The 26310-nt window shown below is 44.1% G+C and overlaps 1 protein-coding gene across 1 annotated transcript in view; it reads left to right on the top strand.

The window, feature by feature from the left end:
* The first annotated feature begins 1772 nt into the window (after positions 1–1772).
* The window catches only part of LOC106604321 (FERM and PDZ domain-containing protein 3), a 210077-nt gene continuing 185539 nt past the window's right edge, over positions 1773–26310 (top strand). The window contains exon 1 of the mRNA XM_045719395.1: positions 1773–1882. The gene's annotated coding sequence lies outside the window, so the exon portion shown is untranslated. The remainder of the gene's footprint in view (positions 1883–26310) is intronic.

The raw sequence follows: 26310 nt of genomic DNA, 5'->3' as shown, positions 1-26310 counted from the left end.
TCTCCTCTCCGCTCTCCTCTCCTGGTCTCCTCTCCTGGTCTCCTCTCCTGGTCTCGTCTCCTGTCACCTTTCCAGTCCACTCTCACATTACAGGGCATCATACTGGTCAGATCCTGCTTCTATCCGACTTGGAAATACTGCAGGTTAGGATACATCAGTGCGGTTTACAATAGTATTTTAGTCCAGAGTTTCAGATTTTCTGATCATTCTGTTTATCAATGTTACTGTATCTCTGCCAGGCCTGCAGCTGCTTGATTGTTGAGTAGTTTCAGATGGGGGATTATCCATGGTGTTGAACAGGCTGAGGGTTATCCATGGTGCTGAACAGGCTGAGGATTATCCATGGTACTGAACAGGCTGAGGGTTATCCATGGTGCTGAACAGGCTGAGGGTTATCCATGGTCCTGAACAGGCTGAGGGTTATCCATGGTGCTGAACAGGCTGAGGATTATCCATGGTGCTGAACAGGCTGAGGGTTATCCATGGTGCTGAACAGGCTGAGGGTTATCCATGGTACTGAACAGGCTGAGGGTTATCCATGGTACTGAACAGGCTGAGGGTTATCCATGGTGCTGAACAGGCTGAGGGTTATCCATGGTGCTGAACAGGCTGAGGGTTATCCATGGTGCTGAACAGGCTGAGGGTTATCCATGGTGCTGAACAGGCTGAGGGTTATCCATGGTGCTGAACAGGCTGAGGGTTATCCATGGTGCTGAACAGGCTGAGGGTTATCCATGGTACTGAACAGGCTGAGGGTTATCCATGGTGCTGAACAGGCTGAGGGTTATCCATGGTGCTGAACAGGCTGAGGGTTATCCATGGTGTTGAACAGGCTGAGGGTTATCCATGGTACTGAACAGGCTGAGGGTTATCCATGGTGCTGAACAGGCTGAGGGTTATCCATGGTACTGAACAGGCTGAGGGTTATCCATGGTACTGAACAGGCTGAGGGTTATCCATGGTGCTGAACAGGCTGAGGGTTATCCATGGTACTGAACAGGCTGAGGGTTATCCATGGTACTGAACAGGCTGAGGGTTATCCATGGTGCTGAACAGAGTACAGTTGGAGATCAGTCCATGGTGTTGAACAGAGTATCGTGGGAGATCTGTCCATGGTGCTAAACAGAGTATCGTGGGAGATCTGTCCATGGTGCTGAACAGAGTACAGTGGGAGATCTGTCCATGGTGCTGAACAGAGTACAGTGGGAGATCTGTCCATGGTGCTGAACCGATTACAGTGGGAGATCTGTCCATGGTGCTGAACCGATTACAGTGGGAGATCTGTCCATGGTGCTGAACAGAGTACAGTGGGAGATCTGTCCATGGTGCTGAACAGAGTACAGTGGGAGATCTGTCCATGGTGCTGAACCGATTACAGTGGGAGATCTGTCCATGGTGCTGAACAGAGTACAGTGGGAGATCTGTCTATGGTGCTGAACAGTACAGTTGGAGATCTGTCCATGGTGCTGAACCGATTACAGTGGGAGATCTGTCCATGGTGCTGAATAAAGTACAGTTGGGGAACTGTCCATAGGGCTGAACATTTTGAGGATGCTGCAGCAGTCACAGTCTTGGGTTATTGTCCATGGGCTGAGTATGTTATGTGCTGAAACTGTAGTGGCTAGCCATGAGTTGCTGTCCATGGATCTGAACAGCTGCTGCTGTCTTGTTATGGCCATTAAAGGCCTACTGATCGCTGCTGTCCGGGATGGTGGTTCTGTACATGCATGACTGACATATGTCTTCCTCTTCCTCTGTGTCTCCCTACAGTGGCCCAAACCACCTGTCTGGAAGTGTGTGTCTGTGTGAGCGTGTGTGTGTGTGTGATCGCTGTCTCAGAGAAAACTACTCTGCTATACATAATCTACACTGAACAAAAACCGTGAGTACACATTATCTACATTACTCTATCCACCATCATTATCTACAGTAATCTATTCACCATCATTATCTACAGCACTCTATTCACCATCATCATCTACAGTAATCTATCTACCATAGGTATCTACATTACTCTATTCACCATCATTAACTAGTGTAATCTATTCACCATCATTTAGCTTTCAGAGGGAGCGATTGCTGTGTTGTATAGGGTTGTCACAACACCAGTATTGCAAAACTAGTAAGTAAGGAATATCTGGTATGGTAGTATGGCAATAGAGATATGTTGACAATCCTACTGTAGAATGATCCAGATTACCAACTGATCCTCAGAGAGTCCCTGGTTTGTCTTTGGAAATAATCAAACTCAGCTGTATTTGTAATCAAACTCACTCTGTAACTGTATTTCTGGGCCTCGCCTGAGTGATGAAAGATTATTTACCAGGATTACAAGGCTAGTGGCAATGCCCCAAACATTTTTGAGACATCTCTACCCCAGGTAGAACAAAACCCAACCATGGTTTTTCACATCTCTAATGTCTCCCATTTATTAAATGGATGGTTGTGAAAAAATATTTGACTGCAAAAGTGGTTAAATTGATAGATGTGACAATTTAAACTAAAAAAGTGCAAAGTAATGCCTGGCTAGAAGGTGGATGGGCCGCATAAACTCATGTAACCCAATAATGCAAGCTCTGATATTGTTAAGTCAGCATAAGGATATCTATTTAACCATCTAGGAAATATCGACCTGTAAACACAGAGATACAATAGGCTGAAATATCAACTAGGAATATTTATGATGAATATATGCTTTACTTGTTGGTAGCTGATTACTAGACAACTTTCCAAGTCAAGTTCTCTCTCATTCAGCTCTAAGGAAAACAAGTGGGCTCAGACATCAGAATTAGATGTTTGTGTGAGGTTAAGTCTTTGAGCTAACCAGGGGCCGGTTTCCCGACAGCGATGGGAATTAGGCTTACGAGTGTTTTAACCATGCATCTTTCCTACAACAGCCGATGATGTAACATGCATTTTGCAAAAGTCCACGCATAGAGAGCAGTCGCTAAGTACGTCGTTGGAGCATGTGTTGATACTTATAGGATCAAAAGAAAGGCAACGCTGCTCTCAGATCAGCTTTTTCAATTCACATCTTACCTTAACATTAGAATGATTTCTCAATACTGACGACGGATCAGCTCCTAGAGAGGTATTACCACCTACTGCTGCAAATCTTGAGGCGGCTTATTCTAATGATTACCCAATAAAAATGCACTAATTCCTAGATTTTGCACACCATTGCGCATCATGAAAAATATTGAGACAAATGACACACAGGAGCCTACAAGTAGCAAAATACAAGTCAATTTATTGAACATGAAATGTATTTCAATATGATTGAATAGGCCTATAGCCTATTGTATTTATACTTTAATGCAATCATCTCTGATTTCCTTTGAATCATATTTTAAACATCACTTGTTTGTATCAATTGCAAAGACTATAAGGAATCAAGGTAAGACCCAAGTGCAGACTGTGTGAAGTAACAATGTTTATTGTAACAACAGGGACAGGCAAACGACAGGTTAAGGCAGGCAGGGGTCGATAATCCAGAGTAGAGGTCAAGGTACAGGATGGCAGGCAGGCAGGCTCAGAGTCAGGTCAGGCAGAGGTCGGTAATCCAGAGGTGGAGCTAAAGTACAGGATGGCAGGCAGGCTCAGGGTCAGGGACAGGCAGAGTGGTCAGGCGGGCGGGTACAGGGTCAGGACAGTCAAATGTCAAAAACCAGGAGGATGAGAAAAAGAGAGACTGTTGAAAAACAGGAGCTGAGACAAAACGCTGGTTGACTACAACAAACAAGACAAACAGAAAACACTGGTATAAATACTCAGAGAATAAGTACGGAAGATGGGCAAGACCTGGAGGGGGTGGAGACAAGCACAAAGACAGGTGAAACAGATCAGGGCGTGACAAAGACATTGGCAACTTCGTATATGTAATCAATTTTGTTCTGAAGTTATCGGCGGTCACAGAGAGAGGGATAAACCATGGATTCTGGGCACAACTGGCTCAGCTTTGTCCGGGTTAGGGGAGGGTTTGGCCGGGTGGGCTTTACAAGTAGGCCGTCATTGTAAATAAGACATTGTCTTAACTTACTTGCCTAGTTAAATAAAGGTTAAATAAAAATAAATTATGCTACTACAAAGGTTCTAATGATGAACTTAGCCTTAAGATGCTTTTGGAAAACCGGGCCCAGGACATGAGTGTGTCCAAACACTGCGAGGAGACAAAATAGCCAGTAGTGGTTGTAGTTCTGGGACCTGACCAGTAGCCAGTAGTGGATGTAGTTCTGGGACCTGACCAGTAACCAGTAGTGGATGTAGTTCTGGGGCCTGACCAGTAACCAGTAGTGGATGTAGTTCTGGGGCCTGACCAGTAACCAGTAGTGGATGTAGTTCTGGGACCTGACCAGTAACCAGTAGTGGTTGTAGTTCTGGGACCTGACCAGTAACCAGTAGTGGATGTAGTTCTGGGGCCTGACCAGTAACCAGTAGTGGATGTAGTTCTGGGACCTGACCAGTAACCAGTAGTGGTTGTAGTTCTGGGTCCTGACCAGTAACCAGTAGTGGATGTAGTTCTGGGGCCTGACCAGTAACCAGTAGTGGATGTAGTTCTGGGGCCTGACCAGTAACCAGTAGTGGATGTAGTTCTGGGGCCTGACCAGTAACCAGTAGTGGATGTAGTTCTGGGACCTGACCAGTAGACAGTAGTGGATGTAGTTCTGGGACCTGACCAGTAACCAGTAGTGGATGTAGTTCTGGGACCTGACCAGTAACCAGTAGTGGATGTAGTTCTGGGTCCTGACCAGTAACCAGTAGTGGATGTAGTTCTGGGTCCTGACCAGTAACCAGTAGTGGTTGTAGTTCTGGGACCTGACCAGTAACCAGTAGTGGATGTAGTTCTGGGTCCTGACCAGTAACCAGTAGTGGTTGTAGTTCTGAGTCCTGACAGTAACCAGTAGTGGATGTAGTTCTGGGACCTGACCAGTAACCAGTAGTGGATGTAGTTCTGGGACCTGACCAGTAACCAGTAGTGGATGTAGTTCTGGGTCCTGACCAGTAACCAGTAGTGGTTGTAGTTCTGAGTCCTGACAGTAACCAGTAGTGGATGTAGTTCTGGGACCTGACCAGTAACCAGTAGTGGATGTAGTTCTGGGGCCTGACCAGTAACCAGTAGTGGATGTAGTTCTGGGGCCTGACCAGTAACCAGTAGTGGATGTAGTTCTGGGACCTGACCAGTAGACAGTAGTGGATGTAGTTCTGGGACCTGACCAGTAACCAGTAGTGGATGTAGTTCTGGGACCTGACCAGTAACCAGTAGTGGATGTAGTTCTGGGTCCTGACCAGTAACCAGTAGTGGATGTAGTTCTGGGTCCTGACCAGTAACCAGTAGTGGATGTAGTTCTGGGGCCTGACCAGTAACCAGTAGTGGATGTAGTTCTGGGGCCTGACCAGTAACCAGTAGTGGATGTAGTTCTGAGTCCTGACAGTAACCAGTAGTGGATATAGTTCTGGGACCTGACCAGTAGCCAGTAGTGGATGTAGTTCTGAGTCCTGACAGTAACCAGTAGTGGATGTAGTTCTGGGACCTGACCAGTAACCAGTAGTGGATGTAGTTCTGGGGCCTGACCAGTAACCAGTAGTGGATGTAGTTCTGGGACCTGACCAGTAGACAGTAGTGGATGTAGTTCTGGGGCCTGACCAGTAACCAGTAGTGGATGTAGTTCTGGGACCTGACCAGTAACCAGTAGTGGATGTAGTTCTGAGTCCTGACAGTAACCAGTAGTGGTTGTAGTTCTGGGACCTGACCAGTAGCCAGTAGTGGATGTAGTTCTGAGTCCTGACAGTAACCAGTAGTGGATGTAGTTCTGGGGCCTGACCAGTAACCAGTAGTGGATGTAGTTCTGGGACCTGACCAGTAGCCAGTAGTGGATGTAGTTCTGGGACCTGACCAGTAACCAGTAGTGGATGTAGTTCTGGGGCCTGACCAGTAGCCAGTAGTGGATGTAGTTTTGGGACCTGACCAGTAACCAGTAGTGGTTGTAGTTCTGAGTCCTGACAGTAACCAGTAGTGGATGTAGTTCTGGGGCCTGACAGTAACCAGTAGTGGATGTAGTTCTGGGACCTGACCAGTAACCAGTAGTGGATGTAGTTCTGGGGCCTGACCAGTAACCAGTAGTGGATGTAGTTCTGGGACCTGACCAGTAACCAGTAGTGGTTGTAGTTCTGGGGCCTGACCATGTTGCACAGCTAACTGGTCGTTCTGGATAAGCTGCAGCGACAGGGCAGCATCCTTCCTGTATGACTGGCAGTGTAATCAGGGCTGTGTGGTGATCAGTTTCCATTTCCACAACAGTTGGGTGCAGGCACTGAGTAGATGCAGCTTGCATGCCAACGAGACCCCATTGACTGGAATGTTATTTCAGGCTGACTGAATGGCTGGTTGTCTGGTTGTGAAGGAGAGTCTGAACATCTGTCACAAACAGACCTGCTCTTAGGTCTATCGAACACCTAACTGACCTGTGGTTGGAGTTTTTAATGTTGAATGTGGCAACAGGTCCTGCAGGTCACGTCTTGCATATTTCTTTATATTATTTTGGAAGGGAGGATATTTACTGTGGGTAGTTGGCTGTGATTATGGTCTGGGGCATTTCCAGCAAGAGATGAGGAGGCTGACCTCAGGTTAGCTAGAGGTTACTTAGTGTAGCTCATAGACTACAACTATGAAGTGTTGGCTGTGAGGGATGTAGAACAGCTCCACACACATTTACATTTGAAGATGATCCCTGGGCTTTGATGGACAGTCAAAGGGTTGTTGAGGAGGTGGAGCTGGCCAAGCATGGTAATCAGCCATGGCTAGTAGTAAAACATCTTTCTTATGAGGACAATACACGCCAGCACTTTCCAGATGGCATGTTGACTGTTGAATGGCGTCCTGACGTGGCAGTCCAGTTCCATGGTGTTTCTGTTTGTAATAACTGCCAGAGGGGAGGGAGATTCAGGATGGAGTTGGAGAGGCACAGTAAGATGAAAACCTGCCTTATGCGCTTGTCATCATGTGTGGTTGCATCCTCCCCTGTCTACAAGTCCAGATGTACATCCTCCCTGTCTCCAAGTCCACATGTACGTCCTCCCCTGTCTCCAAGTCCACATGTACGTCCTCCCTGTCTCCAAGTCCACATGTACGTCCTCCCTGTCTCCAAGTCCACATGTACGTCCTCCCTGTCTCCAAGTCCACATGTACGTCCTCCCTGTCTCCAAGTCCACATGTACGTCCTCCCCTGTCTCCAAGTCCACATGTACTGCAACTGCAGGGCAGACAGCCAGGATGGTGGACATGACTGTCTTGAAAAAGCAATGTTCCAGCTCAACCTGAACAGAATGGAACATCCCAGTATGCATCACGAATGCAGTTAGCCAGCGGAAGGTCATGTTGGATTCAAGAAGTCGTATTGTACTAGCCATGAATCAAAGATCACTTCCAAATGATAAGGGGTAACTTAAAACACCAATCCTGGAGGCACATGTTATACCACATTGGAGTCAAGTTGTAGAGCTCTGGAGAGGGTGTCAGAGTCCAGGGTTGGGTTCACATTCCTTTCATTGGAGCCTCCCAGTTGCCTCATTGATCCTGAAAGAATACTTGGTGTTGCCATGCCAACATAACTGCAAGAGTAGGGGATGAACACATAACATCCACAAAGGAACCTTTGACTGCAAAGAAGTATAGTTTTCAGTGTCTGAAGCCACTTGTTTTCCTTAGATTCGATTAGATTCCAATAGCCACAACATCATAAAACATGTGTAACTGTCTGTATTGTTGTCAGACAGGAACATACAGCACTGAATGAGAGCACATTTGACTTGGATAGTTGTCTATTAATAAGCTACCAAAAAGAAAAATCTTACATTCGTCATAAATATTCCTAGTTGATATTTCAGGCTATTGCATCTCTGTGTTTACAGGTCGATATTTCCTAGACGCTTTAATAACATATCCTAAGGCTATATATCCTAATGTTATTTATCCTAATGCTATATATCCTAAGGCTATATATCCTAAGGCTATATATCCTAAGGCTATATATCCTAATGTTATTTATCCTAAGGCTATATATCCTAAGGCTATATATCCTAATGTTATATATCCTAATGTTATATATCCTAATGTTAAATATCCTAAGGCTATATATCCTAAGGCTATATATCCTAATGTTATATATCCTAATGTTATATATCCTAATGTTATATATCCTAATGCTATATATCCTAATGTTATATATCCTAATGTTAAATATCCTAATGTTAAATATCCTAATGTTATATATCCTAATGTTATATATCCTAATGCTATATATACTAATGTTATATATCCTAATGTTATATATCCTAATGTTATATATCCTAATGCTATATATCCTAATGCTATTTATCCTAATGTTATATATCCTAATGTTATTTATCCTAATGTTATATATCCTAATGCTATTTATCCTAATGTTATATATCCTAATGTTATTTATCCTAATGTTATATATCCTAATGTTATATATCCTAATGTTATATGCTATATATCCTAATGTTATATATCCTAATACCCCTCCAGCCAACCAACTTTGCAGTAAAATATATTTTCGCAGCCATCCATTTCATAAATAGACATAAGATATATTATAGGATTGACCACTAGCCTTTACATTGTATCTCATTGTGTTGACAAGAACCACATGATACATTGCCATGGCTGGAGTGTTGTCAGGCTGTGTGTGTGTGTGTGTGTACTTGTTTTCCTACATTATCAGGACCCCAATGTCCTCATATTTCGACTTAATGTCCTGACAAGGTAGGAAAACAAGAACTGTTGAAGAAAAATTCAGGTCTGTTGAAAAATTCAGGACCTGACATTTTTTCAGGTGATGAATTTGTTAAAATGCTATTTTAAGCTTAAGGGTTATGTCTAGGGCTTTGGGGTTAGGGTTAGGTTTAGGGTCAGGTTTAGGGATAGGTTTAGGTTAGGGGTTAGAGAAAATAGGATTTTTAATGGTGAAAATTCAGGTCCTAAATTTGTTCAAATGCTATTGTAAGCTTAAGGGTTAGGGTTTTGGTGTTAGGGTTAGGGTTAGGTTTAGGGTTAGGGGTTAGGGAATATAGGATTTTTAATGGTGAAAAAATTTGACACTCCAAAAAGTCCAGAAATTTCACAAAAATGCAGCTGTGTATGTTTCTACATCAGTTTCCACACGGTGTCTCCTGCTGCCTGATCAATCATTCTGCTGTAACAAGACTTTTAGAATGAGTCACAACCAATTAAACAAATCGCTGTACGTTTCTGTATGACTCTCTCTCTCTCTCTCTCTCTCTCTCTCTCTCTCTGTCTTTCTGTATCTTTAATCACTCTCTCTCTGTCTCTCACTCTCTCTCTGCCTCTCTGTCTCTCTCTCTCTCTCTGTCTTTCTGTCTCTAATCACTCTCTCTCTGTCTCTCTTTCTGCCTTTGTCTCTCTGTCTCTCTCTGTCTCTCTCTCTCTCTCTCTCTCTCTCTCTCTCTCTCTCTCTCTCTCTCTCTCTCTCTCTCTCTCTCTCTCTCTCTCTGTCTCTCTCTCTGTCTCTCTGTCTCTCTCTCTGTCTCTGTCTCTGTCTCTGTCTCTGTCTCTGTCTCTCTCTCACTCTGTATCTCTCTCACTCTGTCTCTCTCTCACTCTGTCTCTGTCTCTAATCACTCTCTCTCTCTGTCTCTCTTTCTGCCTTTCTGTCTCTTTAATCGCTCTCTGTCTTTTTTTCTCTCTCTCTGTCTCTCTCTCTCTCTCTCTCTCTCTCTGTCTCTCTCTCGCTCTGTCTCTGTCTCTCTCTCACTGTCTCTGTCTCTCTCTCACTCTGTCTCTGTCTTTCTCTCACTCTGTCTCTGTCTCTCTCTCACTCTGTCTCTGTCTTTCTCTCTCTCACTCTGTCTCTCTCACTCTGTCTCTGTCTTTCTCTCTCTTTAATCTCTGTCTCTCACTCTGTCTCTCTCACTCTGTCTCTGTCTTTCTCTCTCTTTAATCTCTGTCTCTGTCTTTCGTCTCTCTTCTGTCTCTGTCTCTGTCTCTGTCTTTCGTCTCTCTTTAATCTCTGTCTCTGTCTTTCGTCTCTCTTTAATCTCTGTCTCTGTCTTTCGTCTCTCTTTAATCTCTCTCTCTGTCTTTCGTCTCTCTTTAATCTCTCTCTCTGTCTTTCGTCTCTCTTTAATCTCTCTCTCTCTCTCTCTCTCTCTCTTGCTCTGTCTTTCTTTCTGTCTCTTTAATCTCTCTCTGTCTCTCTTTCTCTGTCTCTGTCTCTGTCGCTCTCTCTCTCTTTCTCTCTCTCTCTCTCTCTCTCTCTCTCTCTGTGTGTGTGTATGTGTCTTTCTCACGCTCGTTCTCCTTCTTTCTAAACTTACAACCAGAAATGTTATTAAAAAGATACGGCAAACAAAGTTCAACATTTCCATTTTAGAATGCAATTTTCACAAAAATAACTATGCTGTCAATTTTGTTTTGCTTCAATTATTTCTTGACCAGGGCTCACTTGAAAAAGAGATGTATATCTCAATGTGACTTCTCTGGTAAAATAAAAATGAAATGAAACAATTGTAAGAGAAAGGCTGTAACAATTTTCTGACTGGCTGTTGAAACTTCAGAGAAGTTGCCACTCGTGTTTGTTAGGGCCTCGTCTCTGGATGATTGACGGCCAGTGGAGACTCCTCAGAGGAGGAAGGGGAGGACCATCCTCCTCAGTGAATTTCATAAAAATAAAAAGTGTAAAACATGTCAAAAGTTATCCTTTATAGATTAAACTATACTAAATATATTAATGTCACCAAATAATTGATTAAAACACACTGTTTTGCAATGAAGGTCTACAGTAGCCTCAACAGCACTCTGTAGGGTAGCACCATGGTGTAGCCGGAGGACAGCTAGCTTCCCCCCTCCTCTTGGTACATTGACTTCAATACAAAACCCAGGAGAATCATGGTTCTCACCCACTTACACAGTAATCATGACAACTTCCGGAGGACGTCCTCCAACCTATCAGAGCTCTTGTAGCATGAACTGACATGTTGTCCACCCAATCAAAGGATCAGAGAATAAATCTAGAACTGAAATCATAAGCTACAGCTAACGAGCACTGCAGTGCATAAAATGTGGTGAGTAGTTGACTCAAAGAGAGAGAGAGACAATAGTTGAACAGTTTTTAACAAATTAATTTCTTCAAAAATGAAGGAGAAGCAAGATAGAGAAAGAGATTTCATAATTTTTCTTCAGTTTCACTTACTTAGCTAGCAAATACAGCTAGCTAGTTTAGCCCACTCAAACACCCTGCTCAAACAGAGGGATGAAATGTTAGCTAGCTGGCTATGACTATCCAACACAACACCGGAACTCTTCCAAGTCACGGTAAGCTTTTGGTTTTACTAAGTTATTGCCACCGGGGCCCGCTGGTGTAACTGCTAAACTGTTTACTGACTATACACTGTAACATTACTACATGATTGTAGAGGGTTTACTAACGCGTTAGTTCTATTAGCTATGTGGACTACGATGTTACTTTAGCTAATATGGTGACAAGGATGTAGCCTGTGTGTAGCGGTCAGCGGTTATGATATGGTTTGGCTTGGCTTGGAAAGGTTGTTTCGCCTGGTCACATACAGCTGATGTGCTGTGCATTAAAGTCCACAAATGAAGGGAAAAGGTGAGGGGAGGAGAGATTATTGATATGAGATAGAATACAACGTGGCTGCTATGAAAGTGAACTGTGTTTACGTGTGATCAGGGGCGTATTCATTCTGCCGATTCTGTTCAAAAAACGGAAGAAAACAGAACAAAACGGGGATAAACATACCTGAATTTGTCCAATAGAAACTATCGTTTGCAACTGTTGGACTAATGATTCCACCCTACAGTAGATCAGCTAGATGCAGGCAAGTCTGCAAGGCGGTGTTGAATGACACTGTCTGTCCATGTGTCACTGTCTGTCCATGTGTCACTGTCTGTCGCCTCAAATTTGTCTCTCGACCTGTGTGCACCTATGTTGTCAACTTTCATTCATAGGATAGGATAGCAACCTCATGATGGGTAGAGGGAAAATGTGAGTATCATGAAGTAGGCTAAACTTATCACTGTTACATTGAACTGGGTGAATGGAATATGAATGAAAGGCATCCAATATGCTGTAATATAAATACGGCCATGCTCATGAAAAACAAAATCATCCTCCCTCATCATAAACGCCACCGACCGCCACTGAATGACGCATATTCAATTACTTTGGCTCTCAACCAAGCTATACAGCCGACAGTAAACATCAAAGAAGAAGCTGGAGATGTTAGACTGACTCACCCATAATGGCAGTGTTGTGGTGTGTATTGGGGGTCTAATAAGTCCCTGTTGTTTCTGCAGTTAGGGGAAATACTGTTGAGAAAGAGGTATAGACGAGTCTAATGCTGTTGAGAAAGAGGTAGAGACATGAGTCTAATGCTGTTGAGAAAGAGGTATAGACGAGTCTAATGCTGTTGAGAAAGCGGTAGAGACATGAGTCTAATGCTGTTGAGAAAGAGGTAGAGACATGAGTCTAATGCTGTTGAGAAAGAGGTAGAGACATGAGTCTAATGCTGTTGAGAAAGAGGTAGAGACATGAGTCTAATACTGTTGAGAAAGAGGTAGAGACATGAGTCTAATGCTGTTGAGAAAGAGGTAGAGACATGAGTCTAATGCCATTAAACCCCTACAACTCATCCAGAACGCCGCAGCCCGTCTGGTGTTCAACCTTCCCAAGTTCTCTCACGTCACCCCGCTCCTCCGCTCTCTCCACTGGCTTCCAGTTGAAGCTCGCATCCGCTACAAGACCATGGTGATTGCCTACGGAGCTGTGAAGGGAACGGCACCTCCGTACCTTCAGGCTCTGATCAGGCCCTACACCCAAACAAGGGCACTGCGTTCATCCACCTCTGGCCTGCTGGCCCCCCTACCTCTGAGGAAGCACAGTTCCCGCTCAGCCCAGTCAAAACTGTTCGCTGCTCTGGCACCCCAATGGTGGAACAAGCTCCCTCACGACGCCAGGACAGCGGAGTCAATCACCACCTTCCGGAGACACCTGAAACCCCACCTCTTTAAGGAATACCTAGGATAGGATAAAGTAATCCTTCTAACCCCCCCCCTTCAAAGATTTAGATGCACTATTGTAAAGTGGTTGTTCCACTGGATATCATAAGGTGAATGCACCAATTTGTAAGTCGCTCTGGATAAGAGCGTCTGCTAAATGACTTAAATGTAAATGTAAATGTAAATGTAATGCTGTTGAGAAAGAGGTAGAGACATGCATCTAATGCTGTTGAGAAAGAGGTAGAGACATGAGTCTAATGCTGTTGAGAAAGAGGTAGAGACATGAGTCTAATGCTGTTGAGAAAGAGGTAGAGACATGAGTCTAATGCTGTTGAGAGGCAGTGCAGAAACTTCAACATTTCCAGGTGTCTTTCTAAACTTTGGGTCTGTTAAAAAAGTGTAATAAATGTTTGATTGGTGCATGTAATCATTTCTCTTTTCCTGTAGACTTCCTCATCTATTTCAATGTATTATTTATGCTTTACCAGTACTGTGTGCGTCAGTGTTGCACCGTCTGTCCTGTCATTCATCCAAACATCTCCTCGCTTTGATTGTCATCTGTGTGTGTGTGTGTGTGTGTGTGTGTGTGTGTGTGTGTGTGTGTGTGTGTGTGTGTGTGTGTGTCAGTCACAGACACACACACACACACACAGACGGACACACACACACACACACACACACACACAGAGAGAGAAACAGACACACACAGACACAGAGAAACACACACACACACATTCACACACACACACACACACACACACACACACACACACACACACACACACACACACACACAGAGAGAAACACACACAGACACAGAGAAACACACACACACACACACACACACACACACACACACACACACACACACACACACACACACACACACACACACACACACACGCATGCACACCCACAACACACAGTGTTATATCATTACCACCACCCCCCCCCCCACATATAGTACCTACAGATTGACAGTCTGCTACTGCTATGACAGAGGACGAGAGTCTCTACAGATAAACAGTCTGCTACCGCTATGACAGAGGACGAGAGTCTCTACAGATTGACAGTCTGCTACTGCTATGACAGAGGACGAGAGTCTCTACAGATAAACAGTCTGCTACTGTTATGACAGAGGACGAGAGACTCTACAGATAAACAGTCTGCTACTGTTATGACAGAGGACGAGAGTCTCTACAGATAAACAGTCTGCTACTGCTATGACAGAGGACGAGAGTCTCTACAGATTGACAGTCTGCTACTGTTATGACAGAGGACGAGAGTCTCTACAGATTGACAGTCTGCTACTGTTATGACAGAGGACGAGAGTCTCTACAGATAAACAGTCTGCTACTGTTATGACAGAGGACGAGAGTCTCTACAGATTGACAGTCTGCTACTGCTATGACAGAGGACGAGAGTCTCTACAGATAGACAGTCTGCTACTGTTATGACGGAGGTCGAGAGACTCTACAGATTGACAGTCTGCTACTGTTATGACAGAGGTCGAGAGTCTCTACAGATAAACAGTCTGTGCTAGGGCTAGGGTTAGGGTTAAGGTTAGGGCTAGGGTTAGGTTTAAGGTTAGGGTTAGGGCTAATGTTAAGGCTAAGGGTTAGGGTCAGGGCTAGGGTAAGGGTGAGGGTTAGGGATAGGCCTAACCCTAACCCTCTCAGTAACAGTTCATCTACTAGCCCTAACCCTAGCCCTAGCCCTAACCCTAACCCTAACCCTAACCCTAACTGTTAGGTTTAAGGTTAGGGTTAGGGTTAGGGCTAGTAGATAAACTGTTCCTGAGAGGGATAGGGTTAAGGTTAGTGTTAGGGTTAGTAGATGAACTGTTCCTGAGAGGGATAGGGTTAAGGTTAGGGTTAGGGTTAGGGTTAGTAGATAAACTGTTCCTGAGAGGGATAGGGTTAAGGTTAGGGTTAGGGTTAGGGTTAGTAGATAAACTGTTCCTGAGAGGGATAGGGTTAAGGTTAGGGTTAGGGTTAGGGTTAGGGTTAGTAGATAAACTGTTCCTGAGAGGGATAGGGTTAAGGTTAGGGTTATGGTTAGGGTTAGGGTTAGTAGATAAACTGTTCCTGAGAGGGATAGGGTTAAGGTTAGGGTTAGGGTTAGGGTTAGTGTTAGGGTTAGTAGATGAACTGTACCGAGTTCCCCTGTGATTGTCGCACTGTCGCATGGCCTCTGATGTGTTTAGGTGTGTGTGTGTGTGTGTGTGTGTGTGTGTGTGTGTGTGTGTGTGTGTGTGTGTGTGTGTGTGTGTGTGTGTGTGTGTGTGTGTGTGTGTGTGTGTGTGACAAGATGTAGTGTGGGTGTGAGCATCTGGAATGAGCTCAGAGAGATATAGATTATCCTGAGTACATGGCTACAGCCCCCTTCAGACAGATAGGTAGAACACAATCTGGTCTAGAGATAAAACAGGTCGGTAGAATACAACCTGGTCTAGAGATAAGACAGGTAGGTAGAACACAACCTGGTCTAGAGATAAGACAGGTAGGTAGAACACAACCTGGTCTAGAGATAAGACAGGTAGGTAGAACACAACCTGGTCTAGAGATAAGACAGGTAGGTAGAACACAACCTGGTCTAGAGATAAGACAGGTAGGTAGAACACAACCTGGTCTAGAGATAAGACAGGTAGGTAGAACACAACCTGGTCTAGAGATAAGACAGGTAGGTAGAACACAACCTGGTCTAGAGATAAGACAGGTAGGTAGAACACAACCTGGTCTAGAGATAAGACAGGTAGGTAGAACACAACCTGGTCTAGAGATAAGACAGGTAGGTAGAACACAACCTGGTCTAGAGATAAGACAGGTAGGTAGAACACAACCTGGTCTAGAGATAAGACAGGTAGGTAGAACACAACCTGGTCTAGAGATAAGACAGGTAGGTAGAACACAACCTGGTCTAGATATAAGACAGGTAGGTAGAACACAACCTGGTCTAGAGATAAGACAGGTAGGTAGAACACAACCTGGTCTAGAGATAAGACAGGTAGGTAGAACACAACCTGGTCTAGAGATAAGACAGGTAGGTAGAACACAACCTGGTCTAGAGATAAGACAGGTAGGTAGAACACAACCTGGTCTAGAGATAAGACAGGTAGGTAGAACACAACCTGGTCTAGAGATAAGACAGGTAGGTAGAACACAACCTGGTCTAGAGATAAGACAGGTAGGTAGAACACAACCTGGTCTAGATATAAGACAGGTAGGTAGAATACAACCTGGTCTAGAGATAAGACAGGTAGGTAGAATACAACCTGGTCTAGAGATAAGACAGGTAGGTAGAACACAACCTGGTCTAGAGATAAGACAGGTAGGTAGAACACAACCTGGTCTAGAGATAAGACAGGTAGGTAGAACACAACCTGGTCTAGAGATAAGACAGGTAGGTAGAACACAACCTGGTCTAGAGATAAGACAGGTAGGTAGAACACAACCTGGTCTAGAGATAAGACAGGTAGGTAGAACACAACCTGGTCTAGAGATAAGACAGGTAGATAGAACACAACCTGGTCTAGAGATAAGACAGGTAGGTAGAACACAACCTGGTCTAGAGATAAGACAGGTAGGTAGAACACAACCTGGTCTAGAGATAAGACAGGTAGGTAGAACACAACCTGGTCTAGAGATAAGACAGGTAGGTAGAACACAACCTGGTCTAGAGATAAGACAGGTAGGTAGAACACAACCTGGTCTAGAGATAAGACAGGTAGGTAGAACACAACCTGGTCTAGAGATAAGACAGGTAGGTAGAACACAACCTGGTCTAGAGATAAGACCTGTGCTTCCACAACAGAATGAGTTGACGTATACATCCCATACGGCACCCTATTCGTTGTGAACTATACAAGAGCCCATTTGTAGGGAATATTTGGGACTCACACAATACCTTGTTGGTACCTGAAGTAATGCGGTTAATCCATTGGTTTCTGTTACCAGAACATAGCTAGAGATAAGGCTTGACTAGACAGGGATTAACCAGTAGTAGTAGTACATCCATCACACTGTGAATGCAGAGAAACCTTCTCCCACAGATCTTCTCCCTAAGGTCTTCCACTCTAAGAATGCATCCCAAATGGCACCCTATTCCTCGACCAGGTCCCCAAAAGTGTGTCATTTGGGATGGAGTCTAAGGGGTAAAGGATTACCCTTTAGCCAAGCCGTAAGAACACCTGGTGTTTGAAGTAGGATCAAGTACTGAGTTACCTGCTGTCACGTGACCTGGTTCATACTGTACTGTAGTTATTCTGTTCAATCCAACCAAAGCATTACAGAGTACAGAATTCAGCCAGTCTGACTTCACAGGGAGAAGTGTAGCCAGCCTGCCTGCTGAGTGAGGAGCAACACATTACAGAGTACAGAATTCAGCCAGTCTGACTTCACAGGGAGAAGTGTAGCCAGCCTGCCTGCTGAGTGAGGAGCAACACATGCATTTCTTTGTAGGGGGTTAGTTTCCCCACTGTCTTGGCTGCAAACAGTCAGAGACCCATCAAAGCCTGTGTGGAGCCACTGAGAGAGAGAACGTTTAAGGGATCAAACCTACCAGTGTGATCCAATGGCCTTCTCTGTTAGATTCCTATCTTCTACAGTATATCCCACCAACTCTCCTTCTCTCCACCTCTCCCTCACTCTACCTCCCTCTCTCTCTCCAGCTCTCCCTCTCTCCTCCTCTCCCTCACTCAACCTGTTCCTCTCTCTACCTCTCCCTCTCTACACCTTTACTTCTCCCTCTCTCTATCTCTCCCTCTCTTCTCTTCACTTGACCTGTTCCTCTCTCTACCTCTCCCTCTCTCCACCTCTACTTCTCCACCTCTCCTTTTCTCCACCTCTCCCTCACTCCACCTCTACTCTCTATCTCTCCCTCTCTCCACCCTCCCTTTCGCCTCCTCTCCCTCACTCACCTGTTCCTTTCTCCACCTCTCCCTCTCTCCTCCTCACTTCACTTGTTTCTCTCTCTACCTCTCCCTCTCTACACCTCTCTACTTCTCCCTCTCTCATCTCTCCTTTTCTCCACCTCCCCCTCACTCCACTTCTACTCTCTACCTCTCCCCACCCTCCCTCCCTTTCTCCTCCTCTTTCTCAGTCCTCCTCTCCCTCTTTCGACCTCTCCCTCTCTCCAACTTTCCCTCTCTCCTTCTCTCCTTCCCAGCCTTCCCTCTCATCATCCTGTCCTCTCCTCTTTGAACCATCACATGATCCATCAAACACAGTGGTTCCTGTCATCTCTGTCCCATAGAGCAGCACCACCAACAGCCTATGATCTGTCTCTGTGGCCCCACAAAGCTTTTACTATCTCATCCTAGAATAAACAAGGTCTGAGGCCATCTTCCCTTGGCCTAAAGAGCAGGAACCAAGACTTGATCAAAGAAATTGGAAATACAGACATTGTCATCCTACAAGAAACATGATATAAAGGAGACAGACCCCCTGGTTGCTCTCTAGGTTACAGAGAGCAGGTAGTCCCATCCACTGAACTATGAAACTATGTTTCCTGTGAAACAGGGAAGAGACTCAGGGGGTATGCTAATTTGGTATAGAGCAGACCTAACCCCTAACCCATTAAATTAGTCAAAACAGGAACATTTTACATCTGGCTAGAAATTAATAAGGAAATGATCTCAACAGAGAAAAATGTCCTCATGTGTGCAACATATATCCCCCCAATAGAATCCCCATACTTTAACAATGACAGCTTCTCCATCCTAGAATCAACCAGATCAACCATTTCAGGCCCAGGGACAAGTACTAGTCTGTGGCGACCTAAATGCCAGAACTGGACAAGAACCTGACACCCTCAGCACACAGGGGGACAAACACCTACCTGGAGGTGACAGCATTCTCTCCCCCATATACCCCACTAGACACAAATAAGACAACATAACCAACAAAAATATATTTCACTTGCTTTGGCAATGTAAACATATGATTCCAATGCCAATAAAGCCCCTATAATTGAAATTGAATTGAAATTATATTGAGAGAGTGCTAACAGTGTTGGGGTACTGTAGAGCTGTATCGAGATACCTGTGTTGGGGTACTGTAGAGCTATATACAGATACCTGTGTTGGGGTACTGTAGAGATATATAGGGATACCTGTGTTGGGGTACTGTAGAGATATATAGAGATACCTGTGTTGGGGTACTGTAGAGATATATAGAGATACCTGTGTTGGGGTACTGTAGAGATATATAGAGATACCTGTGTTGGGGTACTGTAGAGATATATAGAGATACCTGTGTTGGGGTACTGTAGAGATATATAGAGATACCTGTGTTGGGGTACTGTAGAGATATATAGAGATACCTGTGTTGGGGTACTGTAGAGATATATAGAGATACCTGTGTTGGGGTACTGTAAAGCTATATACAGATACCTGTGTTGGGGTACTGTAGAGATATATAGAGATACCTGTGTTGGTGTACTGTAGAGATATATAGAGATACCTGTGTTGAGGTACTGTAGAGATATATCGAGATACCTGTGTTGGGGTACTGTAGAGCTATATACAGATACCTGTGTTGGGGTACTGTAGAGATATATAGAGATACCTGTGTTGGGGTACTGTAGAGCTATATACAGATACCTGTGTTGGGGTACTGTAGAGATATATAGAGATACCTGTGTTGGGGTACTGTAAAGCTATATAGAGATACCTGTGTTGGTGTACTGTAGAGATATATAGAGATACCTGTGTTGAGGTACTGTAGAGATATATCGAGATACCTGTGTTGGGGTACTGTAGAGATATATAGAGATACCTGTGTTGGGGTACTGTAAAGCTATATACAGATACCTGTGTTGAGGTACTGTAGAGATATATAGAGATACCTGTGTTGGGGTACTGTAGAGCTATATAGAGATACCTGTGTTGGGGTACTGTAGAGATATATAGAGATACCTGTGTTGGGGTACTGTAGAGCTATATACAGATACCTGTGTTGGGGTACTGTAGAGATATATAGAGATACCTGTGTTGGGGTACTGTAAAGCTATATAGAGATACCTGTGTTGGTGTACTGTAGAGATATATAGAGATACCTGTGTTGGGGTACTGTAGAGATATATAGAGATACCTGTGTTGGGGTTCTGTAGAGATATATAGAGATACCTGTGTTGGGGTACTGTAGAGCTATATACAGATACCTGTGTTGAGGTACTGTAGAGATATATAGAGATACCTGTGTTGGGGTACTGTAGAGATATATAGAGATACCTGTGCTGGGGTTCTGTAGAGATATATAGAGATACCTGTGTTGGGGTACTGTAAAGCTATATAGAGATACCTGTGTTGGGGTACTGTAGAGCTATATACAGATACCTGTGTTGGGGTACTGTAGAGATATATAGAGATACCTGTGTTGGGGTACTGTAAAGCTATATAGAGATACCTGTGTTGGGGTACTGTAGAGATATATAGGGATACCTGTGTTGGGGTACTGTAAAGCTATATAGAGATACCTGTGTTGGGGTACTGTAGAGATATATAGAGATACCTGTGTTGGGGTTCTGTAGAGATATATAGAGATACCTGTGTTGGGGTACTGTAAAGCTATATAGAGATACCTGTGTTGGGGTACTGTAAAGCTGTATAGAGCCAGAGAAACTGTATAGAGCCAGAGATCCCTGTGTTGGGGTACTGTAAAGCTGTATAGAGCCAGAGAAACTGTATAGAGCCAGAGATACCTCTGCGTTACTGATATACAGGTCAAAAGGATGAAGCTGCACTTTTCAAGCACTGCTAGCCTTTACTAGACCTTCCATTAAAGTCATATGCATTTTACCACAGGAAGGTTTCTTTATGGGGAAATTGCTCTGAAGTCATTCTGAATCTTGGCCAGGTCTTGGGAAGTGTTAGCAAGCAGAGATTTGTGATCTCAATGGAACTTCCTGGTTTAGATCATCTTGATTAAATGTCACGTTAGAAGCCAGTTTCTTACATCTAGATGTACCTTATTCCATAAAGTCATATGCATTTTACCACAGGAAGGTTTCTTTATGGGGAAATTGCTCTGAAGTCATTCTGAATCTTGGCCAGGTCTTGGGAAGTGTTAGCAAGCAGAGATTTGTGATCTCAATGGAACTTCCTGGTTTAGATCATCTTGATTAAATGTCACGTTAGAGGCCAGTTTCTTACATCTAGATGTACCTTTTTCCTGACTAAAGAACTCAATGCAGTCCATCACCCAATGAGGGGCAGCAGGTAGCCTAGTGGTTAGAATTCAATGCAGTCCATCACCCAACGAGAACTCAATGCAGTCCATCACCCAATGAGGGGCATCAGGTAGCCTAGTGGTTAGAATTCAATGCAGTCCATCACCAAACGAGGGGCAGCAGGTAGCCTAGTGGTTAGAGTGTTGGGCCAGTAACCGTAAGGTTGCTGGATCGAATCCCTGAGCTGACAAGGTAAAAATCTGTCCTTCTGCCACTGAACAACGCAGTTAGTTAACCCACTGTTCCCTGGTAGACTGTCATTGTAAATTCAAATTTGTTCTTAACTGACTTGCATAGTTAAATAAACAGTGGAAATGTCCCAAATGGCTCCCTATATAGGGCCCTATTGTCTACCAGAGCCTTAGTCTGGTATAGTCCACTACAAAGGGAATAGGGTGTCATTTAGGGTGCAGCAACAGAGTGGGTGTTATCTGAGTGTATATAGGGTGTCATTTCTCTAAATGAATCAGCTTCACAAGCTCGTCCATGTCACAACTCTGTTCTGTAATGAGGAGATCTGTCACACTGGGTGACTGTTCTTTTTGTCTCTCTCTAATCACCAACCTAATGAAGCTATTATGGGTTCGTCCCAAATGGCATCCTATTCCCGATGTAGTGCACTACTTTTGACTTAATTTGAGTTTGAAAAATGAAGATTAGCTCAATTAGTTATCGTTCTTTCTGTCACTCAGAAGACCTTTAGCCTTCTGAATCAGCACTGTTTGGCTGTCTAAGCAGCGGATGAAAGGACAGATGTACACACACACACACACACACACACACACACACACACACACACACACACACACACACACACACACACACACACACACACACACACGTACATATGCACCACACACACACACAAAGACACACACACACACACACACACACGTACATATGCACCACACACACACACCTCACACACACCTTACACACATCTGCTTTCATAAATCAATGATGGACTCCTTTTGTGAGCTGCCATGTGAAATGGACTTGAATCTGAAGGAGAGAAATACCGTGACATCATTACATCAGAGGAGATAAGAGTCTGTGTGTGGCCATGTATGTGTGTCTGTGAGAGTCTGTGTGTGGCCATTCATGTGTGTCTGTGAGAGTCTGTGTGTGGCCATTCATGTGTGTCTGTGAGAGTCTGTGTGTGGCCATGCATGTGTGTCCGTGAGAGTCTGTGTGTGGCCATGCATGTGTGTCCGTGAGAGTCTGTGTGTGGCCATGCATGTGTGTCCGTGAGAGTCTGTGTGTGGCCATGCATGTGTGTCCGTGAGAGTCTGTGTGTGGCCATGCATGTGTGTCTGTGAGAGTCTGTGTGCGTATTTGTACACGCCCGAGACAATATTATTTTCCAACAAAAACAGTGTTTTATAGAAACCCCAAATCACATTGATGTGACAAACTGCAGCACATAGCTCTGTGTATGCTTATTCAATCCAGAAGAGTGTTAGGGGATTTGACATTCAATTGAGACTGAGTTTGTATTGTAGGTAGAGGAAGTATTTGTACAAAAGATAGGACAGAGAGAGAAACATAGAAGAAGACAGAGACAGAGAAACAGAGACAGAGAGAGACAGAAAAACAGAGACAGAAACAGAGACAGGGGGAAGAAGAAAGGAGACAGAGAATGAGAAAGAGAGATGGAGAGCGAATAACAGAAAACAAGAGAATGAGTGTAGAGAGATGTAGCATAAGAAAGAGAGAGAGAGAGAGAGCGAGAGACAGAAATGGATGTTGTAGGATGCAGACCCAGGAGTCTATACAGTACAAACTGTTACTCACCACCCCTCCACCTCTCCTCTCTCTTTCCAACTCTCTCCTCTCTCTCTCCACCTCTCCTCTCTCTCTCCAACAATCCCCTCTCTCCACCTCTGCTCTCTCTCTCTCTCTCCTCCGTCTCCTCCACCTCCTCTCTCTCCTCTACCTCTTCTCTTTCCTCTCTATCCTCTCTCCTTTCTCTCCCCTCTACCTCTTCCCTCTCCTCTCTCTCTCTCTACCTCTCCTCTCCCCTCAGGCTCTTAGATCTTCTGCAGTAAAAAGCAGACCTGCTCGTTGCTCAATGAGTTGCTATGGTGACATCTGACAGAGAAATATGTAAATCATCATGTGAGCATCACTTTTTCATTAAACTGCCTTTCAAATCTCTCATGTGTTTTATTACTGAATATCATGTCATATCATAAGTTACAGTGTATTATTACTGATTATAATGTCATATCATAAGTTAGTGTTTTATTACTGAATATCATGTCATATCATAAGTTACAGTGTATTATTACTGATTATAATGTCATATCATAAGTTAGTGTTTTATTACTGAATATCATGTCATATCATAAGGTAGTTATGTATAAATGATATATTGGACAGTTAGGCCCTATATTTAACCTATTAGATAAAGGTAAACCACACTGTGGGTTCTCTCAGAAGGAGGTTACCACTTTAAAAACAAACTACCCTGCAAGCTGTTGCTACGGTAATTGTCAATGGATATAGATGTGAAACCACACCTTTCCTTATGGTTCTGCATAAACATCTGGAGGAAACATTTGGTGGCGGCAATAGTTGTATTGTTGTATTGTTACAGGATATTGTTTTTGGTAAGCACGGAGACAGAGGTAACTATAAAACAGAGTATTATTATTATTCAGATATGCTCTCTCCTCTCCTCTGTTTCTCTCAGATAGAACAGTAATTGTCTCTCTGTTTGAAGTGGTATTTTATTCCTTTCACTGTACCAGTACAAACCAGCGCAGTCAAAAGTAATAAGCTAAAGTTTTCATCATGTATTATTTACAGGAACACTCAACCTTCGACTTGAAAGACCTGGGCTAAGTCCCAAATGGCACCCTGTTCCCTTTATAGTGCACTACTTTTGACCAGATCCCTATGGACTATAAAGGGATTAGGATGCCATTTGTAATGCACTTCTTTGGTTTAGGCAGCAGGTTTTGTTAGCTGTCAAAACATGACTAAAACATAAAGCTCCTGTCACATCTTGTTTTGTAAATTAGATTGAGCTAACGCCAACATTTAGTGGTTTCTGGATATAGAGACACGTGCGTGTGTGTGTGTGTGTGTGTGTGTGTGTGTGTGTGTGTGTGTGTGTGTGTGTGTGTGTGTGTGTGTGTGTGTGTGTGTGTGTGTGTGTGTGTGTGTGTGTGTGTGTGTGTGCGTGCGTGCGTGCGTGCGTGTGTGTGTGGGTGTGTGTGTGCGTGATAAGGGCTCAGTGAAGCATGAAATAGGCTGGAACAGTGAGCAAGGCTGATGTCTCCTGCTATTTCATAATTAAGCACACACACACACACACGCTCTCATCGTTAGATCGTAAATGTCACCTTGTACCTTCTGGCCGTTCTTAATGATATGTCCAGTAAAATGCTGAGCTATCCGGTGGGTAGCGTAATATAAGACTTGGACATAGTCTGAGTAGGCTACCGATGATTCTCTCTCTCTCTGTAACTAGCATTCAGACATACTCTTAAACAGGCTTTGGTTTTACTGTGGTTTGCATGTCAATCATCTTGTCTTTCATGGACTGTTGGAAGATTAGCCAATGGGATGAAAGAGAACCTGATAAACAACCAGTGGAACCTTTAGAATAGACTAATTAGGAGTTTCTAACAAGAATACATTTTCTTTTTGTCTGCAGTCTAATTGCTGTTGTTGTTGTTGTGAACACAGCTCTTATTTAACCGTCTCTTATTCAGTTGTTCAACAACAACAACAACAACAACAACAACAACAACAACATTTGCTGGAAGGGTTCCAGAACTATCGCTCTTCCTCTCTTCCTATACCTCTCTTAGACGAGTGAGATTCCTTCTTCCTCCTCCTGCCTCCTCCTCCTGCCTCCTCCTCCTCTTCCAGCCTCTTCCTCCTCCTTCGTTCCTCTCCACCCTCCTCCTCTTCCTTCGTTCCTCTCCACCCCCCTCCTCTTCCTTCGTTCCTCTCCTCCTCCTCCTCCTTTGTTCCTCTCCTCCTCCTCCTCCTCCTGCCTCCTCCTTCTCCTTCGTTCCTCTCCTCCTCCTCCTCCTCCTCCAGCCTCTTCCTCCTCCTTCGTTCCTCTCCCCCTCCTCCTCCTCCTGCCTCCTCCTTCGTTCCTCTCTTCCTCCTTCTCCTCCTCCTCCAGCCTCTTCCTCCTCCTTCGTTCCTCTCCTCCTCCTCCTCCTCCTTCGTTCCTCTCCTCCTCCTCCCTCTGCTTCGTTCCTCTCCTCCTCCTCCTCCTCCTCCAGCCTCTTCCTCCTCCTTCGCTCCTCCTCCCCTACCAGGGTTGTGGTGTGTGATGGTGTGCTATGGCTTGTGATAAGGAAGCTACATGATAAGAAACATATCAGTGCTCAGCACCTGCCTTCTGTTCATATGACTAACCAAACAGTCTGCATGGAGATGGCATCCCAAATGGCACCCTATTCCCTATATAGTGCACTACTTTTGACCAGGGCCCTATAGAACCCTGTTCCCTATATAGTGCACTACTTTTGACCAGGGCCCATTGGGAATAGGGTGCCATTTGGGATGCAGTCCATTTTATGAGGAAACGTTTTACTGCTATAATGAGGAAATCAAACCTAGAAAATATTCAGATTTTCTCTGTGAATGTCTGTATAGCTCACTCAGTGGATGGGCCAGTGAGTTTAGGCTTGTATTCAAAATGATGCTTTCTTTAAAATGGGTAAAAGTGCCTTATAATGAAAAATCAATTGAGTTATTTATGACTCACATGTACATTTACATTTTATATTTTAGTGATTTAGAAGACGCTCTTATCCAGAGTGACCAACAATCAATGCATTCAAGCCATTGTAAGAAAATAAAAAAAACAGCTAGCCACTTTCTGTAATTATGCTAATCAACCATAAACTAAGGGGCTAAACAACCATAAACTAACAGGCTGCTAAAGAACCATAAACTAAGGGGCTCTAAACAACCATAAACTAAGGGGCTAAACAACCATAAACTAACAGGCTGCTAAAGAACCATAAACTAAGGGGCTAAACAACCATAAACTA

Source organism: Salmo salar, chromosome ssa05 (assembly GCF_905237065.1).
Source record: "Salmo salar chromosome ssa05, Ssal_v3.1, whole genome shotgun sequence".
In the NCBI taxonomy this organism is placed as follows: Eukaryota; Metazoa; Chordata; class Actinopteri; order Salmoniformes; family Salmonidae; genus Salmo; species Salmo salar.
This window is presented reverse-complemented; position numbering and strand designations above follow the sequence as displayed.